Source organism: Lactuca serriola, chromosome 4 (assembly GCF_051521515.1).
Source record: "Lactuca serriola cultivar US96UC23 chromosome 4, Lser_US96UC23_V15, whole genome shotgun sequence".
NCBI classification, from domain to species: domain Eukaryota; kingdom Viridiplantae; phylum Streptophyta; class Magnoliopsida; order Asterales; family Asteraceae; genus Lactuca; species Lactuca serriola.
The window spans coordinates 371,945,230-371,955,732 of NC_136411.1; positions in this window are offsets into that span (position 1 = coordinate 371,945,230).

Genomic DNA, 10,503 nt, shown 5'->3' on the forward strand with positions numbered 1-10,503 from the left:
TGGGGGTATACCTTAGAGACTGCCGCCCATATCCTTAACATAGTCCCTACAAAGAAGGTTGCCAAAACACCTCACGAGATGTGGACTAGAAAAGTTCCAATTCTAGACCACATCAAGGTTTGGGGTTGTGAGGCTTTCATGAGACGCGAGACTCACGACAAGCTCGAACCTCGAAGTGAGAGGTGTATTTTCATCGGCTACCCACATAAATCTTTTGGTTATATCTTCTACAAACCCAGTGACATTGTGGTCTTTGTAGCAAGAAGAGGAGTCTTTCGAGAGAGAGAACTCATAAGCCAAGGAGACAGTGGGAGGCAAGTTGACCTTGAAGAAATTAAAGAGTCAAGAGGTGAAGGAACCTTAAACCCTAGCCCTCAACCTGAGGAGGAAACTCCTGTTGAGCCGACTAAAGAGTCTATACCTCTGAGGCGTTCCACCAGAGTTAGGAATGCACCTGAGCATTATTATGGTTTCCATATTACTGCAGAAGATGATACCCTTATCAATGATAATACACTAATAAATCTGGAAGAGCCCAACAGCTACACGGAAGCTATGGCAGACCCTGAGTTTGCTAAATGGAAAGAGGCTATAAATAGCGAGATAAAATCCATGTATGACAATCAAGTTTGGAACTTGGTTGACAATGTACCAGGTCGTAAGACAGTAGAGTGCAAATGGATCTTCAAGAAGAAGACCGACATGGATGGTAATGTACACACTTATAAGGCACGACTGGTTGCAAAGGGTTATTCTCAAACTCCAGGAGTTGATTATGATGAGACCTTTGCACCAGTGGCCAAGATTAAGTCTATTAGGGTTCTGTTAGCCATTGTTGCATTTCATGACTATGAAATATGGCAAATGGATGTGAAAACCGCTTTCCTTAATGGAAAGTTGGCTGAGGATGTTTACATGGTTCAGCCAGAGGGTTTTGTAAGTATAGAATACCCTAATTGGGTGTGTAAGCTTGAAAAATCCATATATGGATTTAAACAAGCACCTCGTAGATGGCATCTTTGCTTCGATGATAAAGTCAAAGAGTTTGGCTTTTCGAGATGTGAAGATGAATCGTGTATATATGTCAAGGCTAGTGGGAGTATAGTTAGCTTTTTGGTACTGTATGTGGATGCCATACTGCTCATAGGAAATGACATCCCAACCTTGCAGGAAGTGAAATCCTGGCTTGGGAAGTGTTTCGCTATGAAAGACCTAGGAGAAGCTGCCTATATCCTCGGGATAACGATTTAGAGAAATAAGAGTAAAAGACTAATTGGACTTAGTCAGAGTACCTACTTGGACAAAGTGCTGAAGAGGTTGAGTACGAAAAATTCCAAGAAAAGAGATTTACCTATTCAGTGTAATGTCAGACTGAGTAAAACTCAGAGCCCAAGTACAGATGAAGAGATAGCTGAGATGAGTCGTGTCCCATATGCTTCCGTTGTAGGCTTGATCATGTATGATATCACTTGTACTCGTCCTGATGTTGCTTTTGCTTTAAGCATGGTTAGTAGATATCAGAGTAATCCTGGCAAGGCTCACTAGACTGCATTAAAGAATATTCTCAAGTACCTGCGAATGACTAAGGACTGGGTCCTTACCCTTCGTGGGAGTGATGACTTAAAAGTAGTTGGGTATAGTGATGCTAGCTTTTAGACTGATAGGGATAATTCAGCTCTCAGTCGAGCTGTGTCTTTACCCAAATGGAGGGGCAATTACTTGGAAAAGTTCCAAGCAAGATACAGTGGCTGATTCCACTTGTGAATTAGAGTATATAGCAGCAAGTGAAGCAGCAAAGGAGGATATATGGCTAAGGAACTTCATCGGAGACCTTGGAGTTGTACCAGCTATATAAGGAGCCCATGGAAATTTTTTGTGATAGTGAAAGTGCAGTTGCCTTAGCAAAGGAACCAAGGGATCACGGGAGATCCAAGCACATCGACAAAAAATATCATTTCATCAGACATGTAATAGAAGAAGGAATTCTCGTGGCAAAGAGGGTATCATCAGATGAGAACCCGGCAGATCCCCTCACGAAGGGATTGAGTAGGGTTAAGCATCTTCAGTATGCTAGGAGCATAGGGCTAAGAGATGATATTAGTTTTTAGAATTTAGATAATTTTGAAATATGTAAAATGTAATTGACATTTGATGATAAATAAAAGTTGTTATTTATGAGTACAGTGTTGCTATCTCTTATCAATCATTTACTAGTATTTCTTTTTGCATGTTTTGACTTCCAGAATAATTATGTTATGGTATATATCATATTATTCAAATTCTCCACAGTCAATCATATGTTAGAAGTACATATGAATCAAGACTGTCTTGGGTTGGTTTGTAGAGGTCCAAGATGCTGGACAAAGGGGGCTACAACACTCATGAGTGCTCATAAGTTCTGAGTATTGGATTCAACCCACGCTCACTGGTATCACTTCATGGAATTTATCTCGAGTGATCGTGAGACGGTAATATCATATAAGTCTTCAAACCTAGACATATGATTTTCTACCTATGAGTTCGTTATGCATTGATTGTACGAAAACGCATTGGTAACTCGATGTTATAAAACGTACCTTTGTGTGTAACTCAACAAGTAGTAGAGCAAACATATGAGTCGAAGTTTATCTGTTCCTTCTTGGATTAGAAGCGATATCTGGGCTCCTCGATGATTTTTTTTTGACCCACATACCGGGCCTGGTCAAAACTAAATTGATGTGTTCAATTAAGTTCTATGTCAAACAAATCGGAAATCAGGAAACGACTGCTAGACAATAGAAAGACATTGTTTCATGTGTTTTTCCGGCTGATATCTAGAACAGAGGATTATATGATCACTTATCTAAAATGCCACACCATCATCTTCTCAGTTCCGAGAGACCTTGAAAGAGCTACGATTGCTGATCGGTTCCTGAAGTCATACTTGCAACTATAGTTATTAGACTTATCCAAGTGGGAGACTGTTAGATATAGTTTCTAAGACCATAACTATATTTGGTGTGTATTTGACCCGACCCGACATGGTCCATTTGGGTTGCATGGCATCATGCACTTGGATAGACTAAATGAGAGAAATAAGACACTTATGGTTTATTAATACATTATAAGTTCTAATATATTAATAATAAGAATAATAATATTTAGTTAGTATTGATCAATAATTAATTTAGAATTAATTATGTGATCAAAAAAAGACTAATTAAATATATGGGTTGATTGTGTCAATCATCCATAACTCATATAGTGGGCCAAGGCTCTATGGATTATCAAGTTGGATTAAACCCATAAGATGCTCCATGGATGCTCCATAGGGGTTACATAACCCATGGGTCATGGAAATGAAAGTTCATGACAATTAGGGTTTACATGGTGTAACCCTAATTGTAACATACTATATAAAGAATTTATTCTTCACCATTTTCGGCTACTAGAGTGAATAAAAGAGGGCTAGCCGAAATACTAAGTGTTCTTATTCTCTTAAGAGTTTATTCCAAGTATACTTGGTGTTGTGTGAAGCATTTGAGGCATCAAACTTGAGGTGCTAGGCTCACAAGGTTTCAAATGATTCCAAGCTACAAAGAGGTATGTGATTCTTACTAACTATTAGAATAAAAGATCCCCATGTATACTAGATAGGATTATGAAGCTTGGAAAATCATTTTGCATGTATCTTAGTCAAACATAGATCTAAGGTTTCTAGGGTTACATGTACATCATAGGAGTGTTAGAATGCTCAAATCCCAACAATATAATCCGAACATACGTAGAAAGTATAATCTCAAGATACAACTACTCATATGGACGCGAGAAAATAATAATAAATCATAAATAAAAATTTATAGGAATGCAAAGATACGCACCTGCAACATGGGAAGCTACATGTGTCTCCTCTTTAACCAACTGGAATGCCGTACTCCTTGTCGTAGGTGCCTATGCCTGGCCCTGATGGCCTTCAGTGATCCTCAATGTCGCAGGGGCAGGTGCTATCACCTGACCCGCTGCTGCCAAACTCAGACATTGGTCCTTCTTGTGGCCCCTCTGACTGCAATGGAGGTAGATCAGGTCTGATCCCTGGGTGGTGGTAGCAGTACAATCCCTGCTATAATGACCGATTTGGCCTCACCTGAAACAGCTAGAATCGCCACCACTGCCACTCCTATATGCACCCTCGTGTGTCCTGCTGCACTTCCCGGTTCTAGTGACCTCTCGATCTAGAATCTGATGCCTTGGGCCTCCTGCTTGATCCCGCGGATGTCTGCACCTCGAATGGTTTCCTCTTCCTATCTGCCTCTAAGTGTCACACCCCGAAAACCATAGGCGGAAACATTTCCGGGGTTGACTCCACGTTGAGTATCAAATCCAATGTACATAGTAATCACAGTAAACAACCATTACATTACATATATTTGAAAGTTTACATTTGTTTCAAAAGTAAATTATACAAGTGTTATACATATATCACATGAACAAAAGTTGAGACGAGTCTTCTGAGCACTCCGTCTTCTCCAAAAGATATCGTCGGGTACCTGTCTAATGTGGACCTGAGAATACAAGCAGTTTGAAAATCAGCATAAAGCTGGTGAGTTCATAAGCGGTTTTGTATTATGAAAATGTATCGGTTTCCTTTAGTTTTCCGAAAAGGTTTGTTATCCAAGAAAATCCCATATTTTCTTATGTAAAGTTAGTTTGGTTATCTTTCGTTACAGTTCAATTAAGTGATATATATTAACCCCAAGAAAATCCCATATTTTCCTAAATGCAAAATTGATTGAATAACACAGAGTATAGTTTAATACATAAAACTATATATTAAGGACCATGGGATTACTATCCCGAATTAGATATTAAATACTTTGATATACACGAATTGTAGATAGAAAGTAGTTTGAAAACCTTAGGACTATCATCCAGAACTAGTTACAAGATAGTTTGATATACTTGAAATTTTAGATTAAAAACCATGGGACTACTATCCCGAACTAGATATAAGATTGTTTGATAAAACCATGGGATCACTATCCCGAACTAGATATAAGATAATTGGATAAAGTCATGGGATTACCATCCCGTATTAAATATAGTTTCAAAACCATGGGATTACCATCCCGTACTAGATATAGTTTGAAATCATGGGACTATCATTTTGCACTAGATACAAGTTCGATAGACAGAAAACCATGGGACTACCATCCCGTATAAGATATAGTTTCTAAACCAAAGCTATGAATAAACTTATATTAATACATATTGTGAGTCGGGTAACCATGCTGATACGACAACGAGACCTCCTTGACGTTTGTCAGACGTCGGACGATATCCAGAATTTGTCACCCCAGGCGTGCCCGCCTAACTGTAGCTAGCAGTTAAGGTGTGGGATTGTCAGTCCCGAATAGATCTATTCACAAAATTCCTCGCTCTCCCTCCAGGAGACTCTGGTTACACTTCCGGGGAGGATTTACTGATCATCCATAAAGGGTAGTGACAAACTCACAAGCTAGTACTAAACTATTCACAGGGTTCTCATACGATATCAAACATACAAAAGATTATGAAACATAATACATTGATTATAGATACATACAATGAAACGATATGGCAATACATTCAAATGATACGGAGATAAACTGAATCAGACATAGTTTATCTAATAACTTTATATAGATATCAGTACATGATAAAACGAACACTAAAAAAATTCCCAAATTTTTCCCATAATAATTTGATTAGTTTGGTTATTTTCTTAACTAAAATCCATTTAGTTGTAATTGATAAATCATTCCTTATGCTCAGCATAATACATAAGGAGTAAAAGAGTTTATAAGTTTGCCAGATATTATTTGAAACATATCAATGTTGTGATTTGAAAAACAGTTATAGTTTGCTTGTATTCCCCCCCCCCCCCCCTGAAAACATTGAAAAACACAGAAAAGGCGTAGGGGTATGAACTCACCGAACGAGAAATGTGACGATTTCGGATGTTAAACATTGGTCTGGGGCTTGCAAACGCACGAGGTTCCTAAGTATAATGTAAAGATACACATTTGCATCTAATTAGAACTTAGATTGATTATTTGTTAGGGACAATTACTTCTAATCGCGAAAACACCCTGATACTAGTGTTTGGAGGGACCCGGGTGGCATTTGGGGACACATTTAGCTAGGATAATGACTTGGGACCTCAAGAATAAACTCCTTAGGGAGTTTACGGCCCTAATGACCCCTCGCCATGAGTTTACGGCCGTAAACTCATGGTGGGGTAGTTTATGGTGCAATTTGGCTTCAAACACTTAGGGAATAATTTCTAAGTTTGGTTTAAGGGCTTGGAATAATTGTTAAACACCAAATGGACATATTTAAGGGAGTTTATGGCCTAGCAAAGGACTCATGGCCGTAAACTCCTATAAACCCATGAAAAATTGTGTAAATGACTTCAAACAAATCACATGTGATTGCTAAAATAATTTAAAGGCCTTACATGAATTTCTATGGAACATTTGAGGTGTTTTTGGAGTTTACGGCCTATGAGACCCCCCTCATGGCCGTAAACTCTCCTAGAGAGGGATTTATTATGATTTAAGGTCAAAAACTTGTTTTTAAACACTTCTAAAAATTATTCTAAGGCTTTAGGGGTGTTAAAGTGGCATTCTAACACCTTAAAATGAGTTTACACCCAAGGTTGAGGAGTTTACGGCCCAAGCACATGCCTTGGCCATAAACTCATATAATTCCCCCAAAATTTATGTTTAAAGTGTTCCAAGGCTAAAGCAATTATTCTAGAAGTCATATCCATGTCTTGTTGAGGGTTAGGAAGGGTTTAAGGGCTTAAAAACCCTATAATTATGAGTTTACGGCCTAAACACCATCCTTGGCCGTAAAATCCTATACAAGTCTCCAATTTATAGTTTAAGGCATTCTAGGTCCATTCCTTAAAGCCATCTAGCCATATCTAAGTCCCAAAATTGTTTAGGAGGGGTTTAAAGGCATAAAAACCCACTAAATATGTGTTTACGGCCCAAGCTCCTTCCAGGGCCGTAAACTCTTCTACAAGGTCTTAATTCATGTTTTAATCTCTAATTTGAAGGCCAAATATGCTATACAATGAGTTTAGAAAGGTACCTTAGAGATTTGGGGCCTTAAAATTGAGTTTTGGACCCTTAAACTTGGATTTTAGGAGAGAGGTTAGAGAGAGTAGAGAGAGAAAGAAAAAGCTTCAAATGAATGTTTAAACACATTTATATAGGTCCTAAAACTTGAACACGGTGGAATTCTACACGATACCGGCTTTAAACGGGGCTTTAGGTCGCACCCGATTAAGTTTCCGTCACCCGGCGGGGACGTTTCTAACTTTTTGAAATAAACATTTTTGGGCTAGATTCATGAGTCCCTAAAGGATTTGGACACTCATTGGATTTATATTAACATATAAGTTTAAATTATTCAACCCAAAACGAAAACGGAACGATAGAAAAATGGCGAATCTTTACGGGTAGAACGGGTTATCGGTGATGAACAACTTCGGGTTGTTACATTATCCCCCCCCCGTTAGAGGGAATTTCGTCCCGAAATTCAAAGAATAAGATATAGATCATGAATTTGGAATGAAACACGAATAGATTTTTCGTCTCAGATCTTCACTTTCTCAAGTGGAATCAGGTCTCTACTGGGTGTTCTAGCGAATTCTCATTATCGGGACGTGTCTTTGTTTTGCACATTGACTCTCTCTCAATCTACGATATCAATCGGTTCTCTCATGGAAGTTCAAACCCTGGACGACTTCGGTTTCCTCAAAGGAAAATCACTAGCATTTCGTTTCAGTAGATGCTTCTAAGGATTCGAGACATGATGTACTGGATAGATGTTACCAAGCTCTAAGGGCATCCGAAATCTGAAGATTGCAGAATCGATTTCTACGAAGATCTCGAAAGGTCTGATGTGGAACTAAACTAGACGTTCAAAAGAAATTCCCGGGAATCCTTCGGGAAAGACATTTAGAGGAAAGAGCTGCTAACTTCCAGTTTCTCAATGATCACAGAAACGAGGGATGCGTGGTAATTCATATCGGGAAAAACATTTGAGTTTTAAGGCATGGAATGATACGAAGGTTTGACGCCGAAGATCACGAGAACCGGGTCGAGGGAAAGATCTAGACGAGTGACCCTTTCGAAACCGAGGATAACAACATGAATGAGACTCGGTCATTTCATGTTAAACATAGCATCAAAGTATTTTCATGGAATGTTTCCCCCTTTTAAATCGAATGGAACAGAATAGTCCTCCGGACTGAGGATTTAATCTATAGGTACGAAGTTAATGTTCTCTATCTCACTGGTTAGTCATCTCGACGGTACACATTTCGATTACATACGAAGGATTAAGTTTAGAAATTGTTCGGATGGATAAATAACAGGTTTCCTTTTTGTACTAGAATCGAAAAGAGTTGCAGGTATAAGAATTATCAAAGAGAAGTATACCTGCGGCGACAGAGGGATCAGTGGTTGTAGCTGCTTTGGGGCAATTCCTTTTGAAGTGCCCTTCTTTGCCATAATTGTAGCAGACCGGACTGATTCCCACTCCGGATGATTGGTTCGCTGATTTGGCTGGTTTTTTGCAGGTTCGAGCAAGGTGGCCCTTATTGCCACAGTTGTCGTAGATCCTTTCGCGACATGGACCAGGAATGCGGTGGTGGTAGTTGCACTTACCACACCAAGGAAGGGTACCAGTGTATCCACTGGCGGGAGTTTGGGTTGTGGAACCGACAGCCGAAACAGCAATAGGGGCAGTAGCAGCATGGACTGCTACTGTTTGCTGTTTCTTAGAAGACCCTTGCGTACTCGGGGCCTTCCGCCTGTTCCAAGATTTCATTTTGCTTCTGCCTCCACTGGTGACTAGCTCGGGGGTGGTTGCCTCCTCATCAGAGTTGTCTTCGTGATCGATCAGAATTTTTGCAAGACATTTAGTGCTGTCATACGTGTCTGGCTTTGCAGCTAAGACATTACCTTTGGTTGGCTGGGTCAACCCCCAGATGAACCTCTCAATCTTTTTACTCTCCAGAGTAACCATTCCCGGACAGAGTAACGCCATATCATCGAATCTTGAAGTATAAGCGGCTATGTCGGAACCCTTCATCTTAAGGTTCCAAAGTTCGTGTTCTAGCTTCTGGAGTTCGCCCCGAGGGCAATATTCTGCGAGTAGAAGCTCCTTCATAGCTTCCCAAACCATGGCATTTGCTACAGGTAGAGTTAGGGATTTGACTCGGCCGTTCCACCAATTCAGGGCTTTGTCTAGGAAGGTGCAGGCGGCAAACTTTACTCTATCAGACTCCGAACAGGCGCATATTTCAAAGATTGATTTGATTTTCTCGAACCATCGGGTAAGGGAAATGACACCTCCAGTGCCATCATAGGATGTGGGCTTTGCGTTCATGAAGTCTTTATAGGAACCCCCTTTTTGGTGTCCCTGGCTATCTTCTGGGTTTTGGGGCTGGGGACCACCTCCTGAATTACCAGGGTTCATTTGCGACATGGCTGCTACCATTGCAGCAGTCAGAACTGTCTAAAGTGATGCAAGATCAAGTTGAGGAGGAGGTGGTGGCGGAGGAGGATTGATGTTGTTCTTTGAGTTGGGTCTCTTTCTTGGAGGCATCTTGATCTAAAAAGATCAAGAAAGAGAGGATCATAAGTCCTCTGAATTGAATCAAGAGATATGGAACAGGGGATATCTCATCAAGACAATTATAACACTATATTAAGTGATAAAGCAGGAAAGAGTTATCAAGACAAAACATTTTATAGCTAGAGGAATGATCAAGAAACAACGCGTATACGAGGATTTTCTACAAAGGATTGACTCGAGAAATACTCCCATAGTATTTCATGGTTCGCTGCAGCGACGACTCGTTGTTTGGGATATTGGGTAAGTTTTAGGTATGCCGCATACCACAGTCACTCCCAAGCACATGTTGGCCGTGTCTCGAATGAATATAGTTGGCCAGGCTATATTGATCCTAGACACGACTACATAACTGCCCAGGTTTAACCGCAGTGTACAACACCCATTTACTTAGGTTTTCTTCTACTTGTAGTTACGGATCTCGACGGCTCGACATACTTAAATAATTTTGAAAATACTTATATTCTGTAGGATACTTTTAGTTCAGAGCACTTAGGCCCTTTTAATGTTTATAGTTTTATACCATGTAAGATTTGGTATACTCCGTTCACTATAAACAAGGGCTCTGATACCAATCTGTCACACCCCGAAAACCATAGGCGGAAACATTTCTGGGGTTGACTCCACGTTGAGTATCAAATCCAATGTACATAGTAATCACAGTAAACAACCATTACATTACATATATTTGAAAGTTTACCTTTGTTTCAAAAGTAATTTATACAAGTGTTATACATATATCACATGAACAAAAGTTGAGACGAGTCTTCTGAGCACTCCGTCTTCTCCAAAAGATATTGCCGGGTACCTGTCTAATGTGGACCTAAGAATACA